The following is a 16708-nucleotide window of genomic DNA, read 5'->3' as shown; positions in this document are numbered from 1 at the left end:
CCCAGACCTGGAGACTGGGAATACTTTTTCACTGTACAATTGCTGATGTATTTTTATTTGTGTATAATAAGAATTTAGCAAGGATTTCTTATGCAAAAAAAAGGGGGAAGCAAGAGTGGGGGTGGGGGAGGGGTAGCCATTGGTTTTGAACGGGGAGAAGTGGGAAAGACCATTCCAAGTGAATTTCCAACAGAAATGGGAGGGGGTGGAAAGCCCGGGCAGCCTAAAGGGACTGGTAGGCCCAGCTCCATTCGCAGTCCAGCATGGGATTTGGGATCACGCTCGGCTGCCTGAAGAGGCATGGAACAGCGCAAAGCTGGAGCCAGGTTGCAAGGATCTGACCCCCAGGAGTCCAAAGACATGTGTAATAGGGGGAATGCCTTCGCTTCATGTGCCCCCAAATCATGGTCGACCATGAATCTCGGTGGCTTGGCAGTCGTCAGATAAGTACGTGATCGGCCAATCAGCTGTCAAGGGGTCAGGGTGGGATGTCACATCCTCACTCGGGTCACAACCTGGATCTGATGTAAGGGAAGTTTCCCCGGGGTGTGGTCGCATCATCTTTTATCTTACGAGCAAGACAAGTCAGGAGAGACATGGATAGACTACCTACCGCAAGGAGTGAAGAGCTGGGAGCAGGCATGCCACTGGGTTCCGGGATCCCTGCACTAAGAACCTCCTAGACCCAGGGCAAGGTGCACAGGAAGCACGGTCCAGTCACAGGTGCTGAACGGAGACAAGGACGTTGCTCCAGAGCTGACAGAGAAAGAGCCTTCCCCTCCAGCTAGCACCCTGAATTCGGTCCTTTCGGCTCCCAGACTGTGATGGAACACATTTCTGGGTGTTACAGCCATCCACGTGTGGTATTTCTGCCGTGGCAGCACTAAATCCCACGACAGGGAACCACTGCGGGGGGTGGGGGGCCCGGCCATGGTGACGGCAGCCTGCTCGTGGGTTATGCCAGGCAGGCACTTAATTCCAGAGCAGCGTGGTTCTGTGGCCCATTTACAAGTGAGGACCTGAGTGAGTCAGTCGAGGTAAACTAGAGAAAACACATCCACTGAAACGCATATGTAGAAGAGAGTGTTATATAAGGGGTAAATTTACATTAAGGAAGCATCCCAACCCGGTGCTGCTCACGCCCATAAACCCAGCGTTAGCCCATATGCCCCACACCAATCTACAAAGTCCTCCCTCTCACAAAACACACGCAATGACGCCGACTGCAGGAGGAAAGCTGAATCAGTGAGCGTGGAAGCATCTCAGCACTGGCAGGGGTCTCCAGCCAGCTGTTCCAGCACCCAGGGCTGCATCAGGGTAGGTCCATGTGGCTTCTCCTCAGAGATGCCTTGCAGGAAGTGTGCCTTGCCAGCTGAGGCAAGGAACTGGCTAAGACAGCCACACCCTGGTCTGACCATCAGAGAGCAAGAGACCCGAGAACTCGAAAGGCGATGCTCATGGAGCCATTTCTCTCTCCGCCCTTCAATTAATCCCACTTGTGTTCACTGGCCAGGTGGGCACAATAAACCTTAACTATCAACTGAGGCTCAGAGAGGCCAGGTATTCAGTTTGTTCAAGGTCACTCCAATGGTCAGGCTGAAGCTGAGGCCAGAACCCAGCCCCACTCCCCATCTCAGTACATTTCCAGCTTCCAGGAAAATACAGTCAAACACTGAAATGGAGATGAATTCAGGGCTTGGGGTTCTATCCAATCCAGACCCACAGAGTCATCGTAGGCTGGCTGGGCACAGGCAGGTGCTAGGACGAGAATCACGCCGGACTTAATTATTAAATAAACAGCTTACTCATCAGCTGGCTGAGTCAGGTGAAGCCTCATAAACGGCCTCTCCTGTCCTCTTCCAGCAGTGGCCAAGTGACCCAGTCGCTCTTTCTGGAGCATTCTGGTTTGGGGTTTGGGCCCCATGCCCAGTTCTGCCACAACTTGCAAGTCCACTGTAGAAAAGTTATGAGCCCTGTCTGAGCCAACCGGGAAAGGAAGGTAATGAGCTCCGCTGTGTTATTGTGTGGTCACCCCCAAGCCCCAGGGCAGCCACCCTCCTTGGGCACCTCACCATGGAGATGCCGGGCGTCCTGCTGGGAGCAGAGCTGCCTCCGCCCTCCCACGGCTGCTGTTCCCTGGGGCTGAGAAGCCCAGCAAGGCGGTCAGACACACTCAGAAGCAGCCACCTCCTTGAGAGCACTGCATCCACAGTCCAGAAAGACCCTCACCTCCAGCTCTCCTGAAGACGCTCGGCGGAGGCCGGGGAGACAGAGAGCCAGCAAGCTATTCAGCACTCTGCAAAATCCTGGTCTGGGAGAAGGTGACAGGCAGAGGTCAGGAAATGGACCTCTGTGGAGATTGGGGGAGGACGTGAGTACCAAGTCCAGCAGCACAGATCAACTGTTCATTCCTTCTTCATTGTCCACACACCAAGCACACACGGCAAACCAAAACTCACTGCCATCCAGTTGATGCCCACAGACCGCGACGCTACAGGACAGGGTGCAACTGCCCTGTGAGTTTCCAACTGGAACTATGTCTCTCTCCCGAGGAGCAGCTGGTGGTTCGATGGGACCTTTTTGATCACAGCCCAGCACACGCAACCACGACACCACCAGGGCTCCTAACACACACACACACACACACACACACACACACACACACACACACAACCAAAGGAAGTCTTGAATCACCCAGTAACTTTTTATCATGCTACTCGCTCTTCCTCATCCATCCCTCCCTATCGCTGAGCTATCAGTCTTCCCGAGAAGCCTCTCTACCAGACCCCTCCTCCCTAATACTACAGATGGAAAAACTAGGCCTCCGAGAGGCCCTTACTGAAACAAGGGTGCACAACTGGACTCTAATCCAGACCTCATGTTCTTTTTTTAACTTTTTATTGTGGATGAGATTGAAGAGTTGAAGCAGCCCTCCCTGGTGGTTCAAACCGACCGGCTGCTCTGCAGGAGAAAGACGAGGCTTCCTGGGCATGCAGAGAGTGACGGTTTCCATATGTTCACGTGTGCTTGACGCAATGGATGTGTAGGGACTGTTATAAGAGCTGTGAGAACCCCAATAAAATGAACTTAAAAAGAAAAAACATGCTTGTGGGAAAATGATGTTAAAAGATGAACGTTTCCTGCAGGACACACACACACACACAGTCTCAGAAACTCACAGGGGCAATTCTACCCTGTTCTATAGGGTCACTATGAGCTGGAATCAACTTGATGGCAGGGTTTGGTTTGGTTTGGTTGACAGAGCAGATCAGTTTCCCATTCAACAATTCATACATGTTTTGTTTAATCTAATTGATTACAATCCCGCTTCCTCCTCATGTCTCCGATTCCCATTCTTGCTTTCCTAATCATTCTGAACTTTGTTCCTGGATAAATGTTGCCCGTTTGATCTCAAGCAGTTGATTGCTATCATGTGCACACCCTACTCGTGTTATTGTTTCCCTTAGAAACCTGGCTAAGGTTTGGCTGAAAATTGGGGCAGGAAGGTGTCTTTAGTTCCAGACCTGAAGGCTGACCAGTCTTTACCTGGTCAATAAGCCTGTTCTTTTGTGACTTGTTTGGTTTTATTCCACACACCCCCCGCCCTCACACACACACACACACACACACACACTCTACCCAGGACCGTCTGCAGTGGTCCCTCTCAGAGTCTTTGGTCCCCAAGTGATGGAGACGTGGCTGTGCTGGCGCTGTCCATTCGTGTATTAGACTGTTTCTACCCGGCGTTGCATTTTCTGCCCTCCTCTGGCCTCCAGATGGAGAGGGGCCAATCGTAGCCGAGACAGCCGCTCATGAGGGTGTAGGGCCTCCACCGCTACTCACCAGAGCAGGTTGTAAAAGAAACTCCTGGGGACCTGTCATGCCAATTGACTTTGGTGTCCCCTGACCCACGGTCCTGAGGCCCCAGAGCCCAAGACTCATCCCTTCCAGATGTTGGGTTATGTTCACAAAGTTTTCATAACCTTCCCCCCCCCATGGGTGCTCACCACATGCATGAAGATATCTGCAACAAAGGTCAGCACACATGGACACACATCCTCTGGATGTTCTCCACGGTCCTGCCTGCATGTGAATCGTGAATCCGTTCGTAAGGGCTCTCGTATGCTAAATGGCATCCATCAATCAACCAACGAAGAGAAGGCGGTCCACCAACTGATGCATTTTCTCCTCTTCCTCTTCCTCATCCAAGCCTGGCTAAGGAAGCACTTTTCCTCTGGGTGATCAGGTGGCTGTGAGCAATGGCACCCGAAGAGGAAGCGGAGCGGCGAGACGGGCTCTGGGTAGGCTTCTCCCTCCAGCGGTGCCTTCGTAGAATCACTCCGGGCTCCAGCCTCTGCGAAGGAAGACGCGAGCCTTCTGGTCGACCATCAGAGCACTCCATGCTGACGCCTGACTCCTGCTACGTGCCATGTCCTCTGACGAAACTGGCTCTTTTCCTCCCCTAGGCTGCAGTGGCATACCACGCCCAGAGCTGAACAGCTGACTGGCCACGCCAGGAGCATGCCCGTGGCTATAGCTAACTGTATGTGGAATGGCTTCCCCCAGCCAGCCCCCTGCCTTCTGTGCTATGCCCCCTCCTCAGAGACTGTCCATCACCCACCGGAGCTCGCTCTGCCTTCATGCCAGTCGCTCAGGACCCCTTAAGCGGCTTCACTGTGCCCATTACACTCGTCATACTACCCCCGCCATGTTACATGTCATGTCTATTGTTTGTTTAGTCTTTTAAGGTCATTTGATCGGGGGCTCGTACCGCTCTTTTTTTAATAAATCTTTTTATTGGGCCTCATACAGCTCTTATCACAATCCGTACATACATCAGTTGAGCAAAGCACCCTTATACATTCGTTGCACTCGTCATTCTCAAAATTCGCTTTCCACTTGGGTCCCTGGAATCAGCTCTGTTTCCTTTTTTTCTCCTCCCCCTTACCCTCCCTCCCCGCTCCCCCCTTCCCCCTGCTCCCTTAATAGTTTATAAATGATTATTTTATCTTATCTTACACTGCCTGGCGTCTCCCCTCACCCGCCTCCCCATTGCCCATCTCCCAGAGAGGAGGTTACACATAGATCTCCAGGATCGGGTCTCCCTTTCTACACCCCCTTCCCTCCCAGGGTCGCCCCTCCCCCCGCTGCTCTTATAGCACTCCACACACTGACTGTATCGAGCATATTTGTACATATGTTACCACCATTATTTCCTAAACATTTACTTTCTATTTGAACCCTTGCTATCAGCTCCTCTTTTTTTCCCTTCCATGCCCCCCTCCCACTCTTGTGACTCCCTTGGTAATTTATAAATTATTATTTTCATATCTTACACTGACCACTGCTGTCTCCCTTCCCACACGGTTTCTGTTGTTCATGCCCCTGGGGGTGGTGGTGATGTATTGATCATTGCAATCAGTTCCCCCTTCCTCCCCACGACTTCTCACCTCCCCCCTCCCCTCCTGCTATGGCTACTCCCATTCCTGTTCCTCGGGGGTTTCTCTGACCTGGATTCTGTGTGTGCTGAGCTCTTGTCTGTACATGCTCCGGTCTAGCCAGAACTAAAAGGCAGGACTGGGGTCAAGGGCAGTGCGGGGTGAGGAAGCCTCAAAGAACCAGAGAAATATTGTGTGTTACATTGGTGCTATACTGTGCTCTGGTTGACTCATCCCTACCTTGTGACCTTCTGTGAGGGGGTCTACAGAAGGGCTTGGGGTCTCTGCTCCAACCCCCCCTCATTCTCAACAATATGTTTTGTCTGCAGTTGATATTTATCCCTCTCTATCCCTGGATATACACTGTGTGTGCGAAGGAGCTGAAGGAGCAACCTATTTAGAGAAAACAGATATTCATACAAAATTATAAAATGTTTGTAATAAGAATAAGTACATCTCAGGGAAAGCACAAAGTCACTTTAATCTATTATAGAGCAAGTTAAAGCCTTAAAAATTGCAGTGGGCAGTGCCCGGGCAGAGCCTGGCACAGAGGCACCCTCCATAATGTGCCTTGAGGAATTAAGGTAAATAAACCAAGCGGTTAAGGTGTAGTTAGGTGCTGTCGAGTCAGCCCTGAGTCATAGTGACACTATGCACGGCAGAACCTAACCGCCCAGTCCAGAGCCATCCGCACAGTTGTTCTTATGGTTGAAGCAGCCACTGTGTCTGTCCATCTTGCCGAGGGCCTGCCTCCTTTTCACCGCCCCTCCGCTATACCACGCCTGATGTCCTTCTCCTGGGACTGGTCTCTCCTGACAATACGTTCACTGTGCGTAAAATGACGTCTCACCATCCTTGCTTCTAAGGAGCCTGCTGGCTGTACTTCTTCCCACACCGACGTGTTTGCTCTTTTATGACCATTGTGGTACTTTTGATATCTTCGCCGGCACCATAATTCAAAGGCATCGATTCTTCTTAAGTGGTTATGGTACACATAGAGATCGGATCACAATTAAGGGCAGTCTGCACCAGCCTCTTTTTAAAACAATTTTTCTTGGGGGAAAAAACTCTTTCCTATTTTATAAAGGATCCTAACAGTGCAATAATTAAGCGCCCGGCTACTAACAGATGGGTCAGCAGTTTGAACCCCCCAGCCGCTTCATGGGAGAACAATGTGGCAGTCGGCTTCCGTACAATTGCAGCCCAGGGAACCCCGTGTGTCACGGTGCACTGGACTCAACGCTAAGGCACACAGCAACAACACAGTGTGATAACTAAGCAACGCATTTTCACTCCAGTGGAGAAGAAAGCAAAGCAGATCTCCAAATTGGTCCGTAGCGGGTCCTCCTCTGCCTACCACCTCGGTGGTCTTGCACATGTCAGTCTGGACTGACCAATGATTTAGAGTCAAGTCTGGAAACGGTTCATTTTCACTCCAAGTTTCAACTTGTACTTGTCAGGTGATTTGAATCAGAGCACGTGTGTGCAACTTGTTAAGAAAATGGGTTCAAAGAGCATTTTGACTTTTAAAAAAATACAGCTAGTCTCATAATTAATGATTTGATTAAGGAAAGATTCAAGAAAACCCAGGAAAAGAACAGAGGAGAGAGAAAGAATGAGACAGGACTTGGCCTCGGATTTGGGGTTCTGTGGCCTTTCTCTGGATGCCTCTTTGCATCTGGCCCCCTCTGGTGACTCATGACTCAGGAACAAGCTGAGTTCTGGTCAGAGGGCTGCGGGCACCTCCATGCTGGTCGAGTTGTTAAAGTGACTCTCGCTGAGCACGGAAGGATGATGTGACCAGTCTGCAGAGCGGAGCAAAGTCACTGGAGGAATGGATGTGCCGGAGTCTGGAGGCCAGCTTGTCCCTATCAGAGGGAGCACGGGGTACAGCGATGGCTCTCTGTACCCCAGATCTTTCCTCCATTGGATCAGTAGATCTGAGGAGGCAATGAGTTCCCCGTCACGGAAGGATTCAAGCTCAGCGATGTTACAGAGGTGACTCCAACTGGATATTAAATCCCGTGACCTGAAAATCACCTTTAATCTAAGCTCCTGACTAACGGCTAGCTTCTTTGCATGTCATGAATCTCAAAAGCTGCCTGGTCTCAGCTCACTTCACCCAGTGGTTGTCCCTGCATGACACCACTGGTGAGCATGTACTGTGTGCAAGGGGCCAGGAGCGGCCCTTCGGTGGTGAACAGGGGGCACCTCTGCCCTGTTGGACGCGACATTCTCCAGCATGGATTCGGACAAAAGCCCATGAATAAATAGATGAGTAAGATGAAAACAATACAATGAGAGAACATGGCAGAAGCGGTTGGGGATGTGGGGCTGTTTAGGACACAGTAGTCCGAGGAGCCATCTCTCCAGAGGATTTTTTCCTGAATTCCAGCCGAATATCACTACCATTAGCCAACAGCTTCTTCCTTTATGGCTGGTCCCATCCATTCCCCAGCTGGCCTGTTTATCCAAGTTTCTCAAGTCAAAGCCCATAAGAATTTTCCATTGGAAGGTGTGCTCTGAGCAAGTGTATTAAAAGAACGCATGCATACCTCCACCACCAAGCGAGCAGAGGGGACATGGACATGTCATCCCCCTAAATGTCAGGGCCTGCCCCAGACAAGGGGTGGGAGAGCCACATGCCACCAGCCGTCGTTCAGAGTCCACACATGTGCGATATAGACTGCCGGGAGATGTGGTGAGGTGAGGGGTGCTCCTAACAAGAGACAGACCCACATCAAGTGTCTCATGTATATCCAGAGGTTCCCAGGGCCCCAGGTTCAGTATTCCCATCTAAGGTGACTGCCACAGAGAAGAGATGTTAAACGTATGCTCAGTAACTAAACTGGCACAATGCCGAGGGACTTTACTGGCAAGAAGGACAAGGATGGTGGCCAGGTGGACATGGGCTGGAGATGAATGAATGGGAGGGACTGCGCCAGGTCTCTAAATCCCCGGTTGAAGATCCACCATATTCGTTGAGTCTGGAGGGTGTCAGCTTGTCATGGGCCCACTCACTCACTCACTCACTTTAGCCTGCAGAGACGAGCATCCAGTCACAGGCCTGATTTTCCAGGGATACTTCTGGAAGGCCTCATTTTCCAAGTGTGTCCTTGACAAAGGTCATCCCTCATCTGATCTTCTGAGATGCAACCTTGCACAAGGCCGGGTCACTCTGAAAGGTGTTACTGTAAGCCAAGGACACTCTAAAAGGGCCACCAGGACTATGGGGGGAACAACATCATGCAGGAGGACTCTAAAAGGGCCACCAGGACTATGGGGGGAACAACATCATGCAGGAGGCGGGGCAGAATTCCTTTGAGGGAAAGAGGAGTAGGAGTCTGCTCACTCACTACCTCCAAGGCGCTAGAGATGTGGATGGCGCGTTAGTTGGGAATCAGGGGTAATAACCAGAGCAAGGAAATGCGGGAAGAACTTCCTTGCAGTAGGCAGTGTTCTGAGAGCTCTCGTCTACACCACCTTTTACGGGTCTAGTACTGCCTACCTTTTGCAGATGAAGAAACTGATGGGCAGAGAGGTGATATAGCTTGCCCCAGACCACACAGCTAAGACAAGGACAGAGCAAAGCTCTCTTCCACCTCCCCACCCAGGAAAGAAAGCATGTCTACATGGGCTGTGCTGGAAGGGCTGAGAAACCAGTGTCTGTGAATGCATTCCGAACCGAAGACCGCTCTCCCAACTTGCCCAGGGCTGGAAGCCAGCCTGGGTCAGCCACAAGTGATGTTTTCTAGAAAGCAGAAACTGTCCCCTGCAAGGTTCAGCTCAGTGCGGCGCCGGGGAGTGCCAGCGCAGCTCGGGCACACAGCAAAGCTCAAAGGAACCCGCGCCCAGTCCCACCCCGTTCATCTCTGGAGCCTTGGTGACGCAGCAGTTAAGCAGGCAAAGAGAACCCACCAGCTCTGCAGAAGAAAGCCATGGCAGTTGGCATGGTAACGAGGACAGCTGTGGAAACTCTAGGGGCAATCCTATTCCGTCCCGCAGGGTCGCTATGAGTTGGAAGCCACGCAAAGGCATTGGGTTCGGAGGGGCTGGTTTCCAGTCAACTCCCCGTCTCTGAACTACTAGACACCAACAGTCATTTGAATCGCCTCTAGCCACCCACCCCTGATCGCACGACCCTCTAGCTAATCCCGCGCGGTGGCAGTTTTAAAAGATGCCGCGGCCGCCTGCAGCACGGAGGCTCCAGCAGGCCCAGCGGGGTCCCCGTCCTGCGCGCTCCCACCGCGGAGTGACCGCCGCCCTGGGAGGCACCCCAGCAGCAGGCGCCCCGACTGGCGGGCGCCCCTGACCTGCGGGCCCCGCGCCGGGGCTGGAAAGGCCCTGGCGGCGGCTGCGCTGCGAAGGCGCGGACGAAACCCCGGGGAGAGGGAAGGGGCTGCGCCCGGGACAGGTGGCGTCACGCTCCCCGGAAGCGGCGGCTCTCGGGGCCGAGCCGGGGCCCGAGCGGGCGGCGGGCGGCGCGGGCTGGCGGAGGCACTGCCCACCTGCGAGAATGACCCGGGGCGCGCGACTCCGGGGCGGAGGTCCGGCGGGGGCTGGTGAACCGAGGCGAGGGGCGTCCCGCCGGGGGGAGCGCGCAGCTCGGAGGCCGGGAGCGCGAGCGTCGCCCGGCGGGAGGACGCGGCGGGTGGGCACGGGGTGGCTGGCCGCGGGCACTCACCTCGGCGTCCAGCGCTGGCCGGCTCGGCCCGGCGGGGCAGCGGGTGCTCGCCGGGGCCGTGGCAGTGGCGGGCGGGGCGGCTGTCGGGGCGGGACGGAGGTGGCCACGTGGGCCGGGGGCGGGCCTAGGACCCCCCGGGGCGCCCGAGGGTGGGGCGGGCCGGGGGGAGGGGATGTCGCAGCGCTCCACACTCTGGCCCGCAGGGTCTCCGACAAGGTGAGTGGGGCACGGGGGATTCAGGAGAGGGCTCCTCCCGCCACCGCTGTCGGACTCCGGCCGCGAAAACTTACCGGACTGGTCAGCGGCCGACGGACCCGCGCCCGGGCGGGGCAAGTCTCGGAGCCGGAGCCGGCCGGGGCCCCCCGGGCCGGCGTGGACAGGCGAGCGCGGCCAAGGCCAGCCGCCGGGCTGTCCTGGATGCGTCAAGTCGTGCCCGCGCCGCCTCGCTCTCCTGCACTGGAAGACGGAGCTGCGAGCGAGCGTCCGCGAACAGCTGCTGCGGGAGTCTGCATCCTCGGGGCGCCCGCCGGTGCTCAGCCCTTGCTGCGTTCTGGAAATGCTGGGGACCCCCCTCCCCCCGCCCCGGACCGAGCAGCGCCCCGCAGTGGCTGGACCATGCCTGCAGACGTCAGCATAGGAATCGGAATAAAACTATTTTCTGAACTCATTCAACAGATAAAACTAGCCTGCTGTCCCGGAGACCTGTTTGTTCCAGTGGACAAAACTTGAGGTTTTTCATTCAATTTTCTCAACACACACACACTTTTCATATGGTCAATCCTGATTTACCTTAAATGACAATTGGTCAAGGAAGCTTCCTTCCCCCAGTGTATACTGTTCCCCACCGTGTGCCTTTCTGGAGAACACGAGTGCCTTTGGTGGATGCTTCGCAGTGTGACGAAGTATAAAGATGACAGATGCTGGGCACTTAGTCCCTGGGGTCCGTACAAGTGCACCTCGTTTTCTTGGACTTTCCAGGTGCTGTGGTTTTTGCTAATGGAATGTGTGTGGCAACCCTGCTTTGAGAAAGTTTGGGGACCATGTTTCCAACAGCTTGCGCTGTTTCACAGGCTTTTCATAATGCCACTGCACACTAAACAGACGGCAGGGTAGCATAAACATAACTTTTAAAGACCCTTTATGGCATATCATTCACATGACGTACATTGCAATGGTTTAAGCGTATTTAAGAGTTCTGCAATTCCACAATCAGTTTTAGAATATTTTGTTCTTTCTTGTGCTCAGTGGTAAATTAGCCCAATTTCCTTATCATACCCCCAAGAAATCATTAATCCAGCTATTGTCTCTATAGATCATTTCTTAGAAAAACACACAACACAAGCAAACAAAACCAATAACAAGACAGAAAATCCTCATTGAAAAGCAGAAAATATTAAAATCTAGAACAAATTTTAAATGGGTTAAAAGGAGATTAAATGATAAGATCCTAAAATTTTTTTTAAGATCCTAAATTTTAACCTAACTCTGCCTGCCTTAATCTACTTTCCTGTGCACTCAATGATAGGTGTGGGGAGCCTCCAGAGGCTTAGTCCACATGGGAACCCTGCTAATGGAGCCTGCACTGGCAAACAAAAGATTTGTGTGATATGCTTTATTGTAGTTGTCTAGAACCAAACCTGTGGTATCTCCGAGGTCTGCCTGTACTGTGATGACCAAAATAAAGCATTCCCTGAATCCTGGACAGACATCTTAAGCGTGTGATCTAATTTATTTAACCTTCTCAGCAGCCTTATGAGGCATAGGGGTGTGTGTGTCTGATTTGGCAGACCAAGAAAGGAAAGCTTAGAGAAGCGAAGCAGGCACACGGGGCAGATGAGGGACCCAGGAGATCACGGTCTGAGAGCATCGGCCCAACTCTAGGTTCCACAGGGGCAGGACCCTCCTAACCCCTCCTCAGGATGATTTCTACCTGCTGCTGCTTCCCTTTACCAGTCAGGAGTGAAGGGTCCTGAGGCCTCCCCAGGAGGCCCCTGTCTCCACAGCAGCTCTGACACCAGCTGACACAGTCTTGTTGCAGACACCCAGACTCCATCTTCCTGGCCCAAGGCCCACCTTTCAGGCCAGATGCTGTGGATCTTGAGCAAACCAAGTTTCATTCCAACAGCTGCAACATCATTCCACTGAGGCTTCAAGGAGGCGCCTTGACCCCCAGTCCAAAGTCTCATGACCCATCATTTCCTGTTCCGGGTACTCACACTCCCCCAATACTTCATTTCCAAGGGCAAACCCTGTGTTCTGACCCCTGATTCTCTCACTTTCAGGTTGAGAAGATCCCTTATTCCCCCTCCTCCACCTCCATATACTCCTCAACCCAGAGCTCAGCAGGAGCTTCAGACCCACACGGGAAAGCTGGAGGGAGGATCTACCAGGGCAACGTGGTGAGAGAGAATCTTGTTTCATGCGACAGCTATTTGAGCAGCTGCTCCAGGGAGCACAAGTGGCAAGCTCTGGGGAACCCTGTGACTCCATCCCCAAGACAGACACAGCCTTGATCCTCAAGGAGCAGTCTGAGGAGGGGGAGTCAGGCACCCCAGCAAGCACACCATGAGACACACTGGAGGAAGTGCCCACCAGACTTGAGGGATGGAGCCACTGCCCACAGAAAGGCGAGCAGGGGAAAGGTGGGAAGAACAGAGCAGGCAGTGGGGAGGCTTGGAGGGATAGAGCACAGGACACAGTTCTGGGGTCTCTGGAGAAGGGGCAGGTGGGAGGGTGAGGGGAGAACGGGGTTGGTTAGCCTTGGTGGCCCAGGTGAGACACTCGATCTTTTTTAAAAAATAATTTTATTGGGGGCTCCTACAACTCTTATCACAATCCATATGTCCATCCATTGAAAACACTCCATCTTGTAGGCAGAGGAGCGACTGGATGGGAGCCATGGACTGGGAGATCGTGCACTGGGAGACCACACTGGCTGCTGAGTGAGGAAGCCATCTAGTGGGTGGATCCCTGTACACAGAAAGAGGCGGCATGCACGTATGTTCTTGGCTTCATCTGTTATAATTTAGGGTTGCCAGGAACCTTGCGTCTGCACGGAAGGCCGCGTGTAGACTGGAGACAAAGCTGTTGAATCCACGGGGCTTTATATCTAACTCCCCCACCCCACCCCGTGACTGAGTTGGAAATGGGAGGCAGGGTGGGGTGGGAGGAGGAGCCCACTTGGACTGGGAATCTAAGGAGAGTCTTTGGGGGTTGAGGCAGACCAGGGTAGGCAGGACATGTGGGCTACTAGCCATGGAGTTTGAAAGGTGGTCAGTCTCCATTTCTCTTTGGAACAGTCAGTGTTTTCATGGGGTTCTGCTCTTGAACCCAGCTGTGTCTCCTCTGAACTCTGCAGAAGGGATGGGGCAGGAGCAGGGTGCTTACCTTGTGAACTCAGGGAGAGGGAAAGCCAAGATGTGTGAAGGAGGGGGAGGGAGGGGCAGGCAGGCAGGTGGCTGGCAGGAGAGGGGCGGATAGTGAGCTAGGACCACTGAAGCAACATGCAGCTGGCCCGCCAGCAGGAGAGTCGAAGGGAAAGCAACTGCTATAAGGAGCCATGAAACAAGCGAGACACTCAGACCACCGACCCTGGCCGCTCGTTGCCCTCTGTGTATCTTGAACTCTCTTCAGGAGTCTTTTGTATGCAATGTATATCATAACACTGAGGATATAATAGCACTGTGAAAGCATGGAGACCATGCCAAGAGGGAGGAAGAATTAACGCACTGCCATTGAGTGAATTCCAACTCAGAGAGACCCTATGGGACAGAACACAACTGGCACTGTGGGTTTCCCAGACTGTGATTCTTGATGGGAATAGAAAGCCTCATCTTTCTCCCACAGAGCAGCTAGTGGTTTCAAACTGCTGACTGTGTGGTTAGTAGCCCTCCTCCACCAAAACCTAGGAAACCCCAGGGGGCGGTTCTCATTCCGTCTGAACTTTGAGCAGGAATTCGACTTGATGGCAATGGATTTCTTTCACGTAGGCCCCGGGGTGACGCCAATGAGTGAGCGTTCACTTAGCAATCGGTAATGGTGGATGCAGCTCTGAATCCACCGAGACTCCAGAGAAGGCAGTAGGGCCTAGTGAGCTACTTCCAGAAGTCACAGCCATTGAGAGCTGCCCTCGGACACACACTGCGCCCCTGGGTCGGATTTCTCATTTAGCACGCAAAATGAGGGTTTTTTAAATCCTTTTATTGGGGGTTCATACAACTCTTATCACAATCCATCCATACATCAATTATATAAAGCACATTTGTACATTCGTTACTCTCATCATTCTCAAAACATTTGCTCTCCACTTAAGGCCCTGGCATCAGCTCCTCACGTTTTCCTCTCCCTCCCCACTGCCTCCTTCCTCATGAGCCCTTTATAATTTATAAATTATTATTTTGTCCTTACTTACACTGTCCGACATCTCCCTTCACCACCTTTTCTGTTGTCCGTCCCCTAAGGAGGAAGGAGGTCACATGTAGAGCCTTATAATCGGGTTCCCCTTTCCAACCCACCCTCTCTATGCTCCCAGTATCACCACATATACCCTGGTCCTGAAGGGATCATCCGCCCTGGATTCCCAGTTCCTATCTGTACCAGTGCACATCCTCTGGTCTAGCCATATTTGTAAGGTAGAATTGGGATCATGATAGTGGAGGTGGGGGCATTTAGGAATTAGAGCAAAGTTGTATGTTTCATCATTGCTACACTGCACCGACTGGCTCGTCTCCTCCCCGAGACCCTTCTGTAAGGGGATGTCCAGTTGCCTACAGATGAGCTTTGGGTCCCCAGTCTGCACTCACCCTCATTCATAATGATACAATTTTTTGTTCTTTGAAGCCTGATACCTGATCCCTTCAACACCACGTGATCACACAAGCTGGTGTGCTTCTTCCATGTGGGCTTTGTTGCTTCTGAGCTAGATAGCCGCTTGTTTACCTTCAAGCCTTTAAGACCCCAGATGCTATATCTTTTGATAGCCAGGCTCCATCAGCTTTCTTCACCACATTTGCTTTTGCACACACCTTGTCTTCATGTCCCCCCAGAACTGTTGGTCCTGTTGTTTTCTCCTCCAGATTGTTCATCCAGCCTCTCTTATTTAGACAGGCCTGGGGGGATAATAACATGCACAAAAACAAGACAGAGCAAAACCAAGCAACAAAAGAAAACAAAACAACAGCAACAACAAAAAGCCAATGACAAAAAAACACAACAAAAAAGCAAAGCATATAGTGAGTTCAAGGACTGTTTGTTGGCCTTTAGGAGTGTTTTCTGGTTGAATCTGATGAGGTGTCAAGACCTGGCTCCACAGTCTATTTTTGGTATTCCCTGGGGACTTCGTTGCTTTGTTCCCCTTGCTGTTCTATTGCACAACCTAAGTGATTTGCTTCGGTGTGGTGGGATCAGATCGGGCGCAATTCCCACGCTGTGTCCTCCAGTGTTGTCCCCTGTAGGGCTATGGGTCAGTGAGGGGTGTCATGTCTCATAGTGGGGCTGGCCATATGGTCTTCTCTGTGGATTGGCTGCTCTGAGCAGGGATATTGTCCTCAGGGCTTGGTGGGCCAGGAAGTGCTCCACTCTCTTCCTCCCTTCATTTGCACCCATGTGCTCTGATCAGACATGTCCCTCTCCCTGAACTGCAGCTTCAGTGCTGTCCTCTGAAATAAATTCTTCTGTGGGGAGGGACAGGTGTCCACATAGATGGGATTGGGGCCAGTCCCTCAGACCTCTCCACTGGTTCCCTACTCCATGCTGGTGTGTTGCATTCACATCTTGGAACACCGAGTTAAAGTCTGGTCTGTCTTTCCCTGTGGAGATATAAACAATACCCTCCCCTTGGGTGGGTTAGTTCCCTTTCCCCCTACTACCCTTTTTTCCCCTCCCCCTCCCCCTTCTTTTTAGTTGGCTACCATATTTATCCCTGGATTTGGTCTGGCCCCTACCATACTACCTGGTCCTCACCCCAGGAATGTTTGTACACAGTAGTTTTTTCCTTATGCCCCTTTTGCATGTTTCTTTAAAGCTTACCTCAGCAGACTCATGTTGTACTTGTCCTTTGGTGCTTGGCTTACTTCGCTTAGCATAATTTCATCCAGTTCTTCCCATGCGGTGATGTGCGTGATTTTAAAAAACAATTTGGGATGAAGTTCACATCACATAAAATCGGTCATCTGCCTCCTCTGACAGAATTGTTTTCAAGGGCCGTTCGCTGGCCTGTGTATAAAGTGTCCTTTTCACAATGAGCCCTAACGGGATTGGTTTGCTCCGTGCTTCCCAGTGTTAGGGACAGTACATCATTTACACAAGTCTCGACACACATTCCCGATGGTTCCTGGAGAATGGAATGGCTAGCACTACATTCTTCTGCTTGTAGCAATGCATTGTTCTTCTGTCTCCCCCCACCCCATTCTTTTTGGGGGGCATTTAAAGGATGTAGAGCATCCAGTTGATGAAGTAACACCCGCCTGGCGTAGTCCTTGGGACAGAGGCGCCCGGGAAGGATTAAGGTGCTGCTCTGATTGTTCAAGCCTAAGCGATGGGCTGCGAGCAGTTAATAAAAGTCTTCTTAAAACAAAACGAAACCAAG

General features: G+C 52.3%; 1 protein-coding gene across 2 annotated transcripts in view; it reads right to left on the bottom strand.

Moving 5' to 3' along the window:
• Nucleotides 1-10672, bottom strand: part of ARHGEF3 (Rho guanine nucleotide exchange factor 3) — a 355657-nt gene extending 344985 nt beyond the window's left edge. The window contains exon 1 of one of the 2 annotated variants that reach the window (XM_075550009.1): nt 10413-10672. The gene's annotated coding sequence lies outside the window, so the exon portion shown is untranslated. Of the gene's footprint in view, nt 1-10122; nt 10331-10412 lie in introns of those variants that run through there. The other variant, XM_075550011.1, reaches the window with a different exon arrangement.
• Nucleotides 10673-16708: the final 6036 nt, after the last annotated feature.

The sequence above is a fragment of the Tenrec ecaudatus genome, chromosome 5 (assembly GCF_050624435.1).
Source record: "Tenrec ecaudatus isolate mTenEca1 chromosome 5, mTenEca1.hap1, whole genome shotgun sequence".
Lineage (NCBI taxonomy): Eukaryota > Metazoa > Chordata > Mammalia > Afrosoricida > Tenrecidae > Tenrec > Tenrec ecaudatus.
The sequence above is the reverse complement of the archived record's forward strand: the minus strand, read 5'-3'. Positions and strand labels throughout refer to the sequence as shown.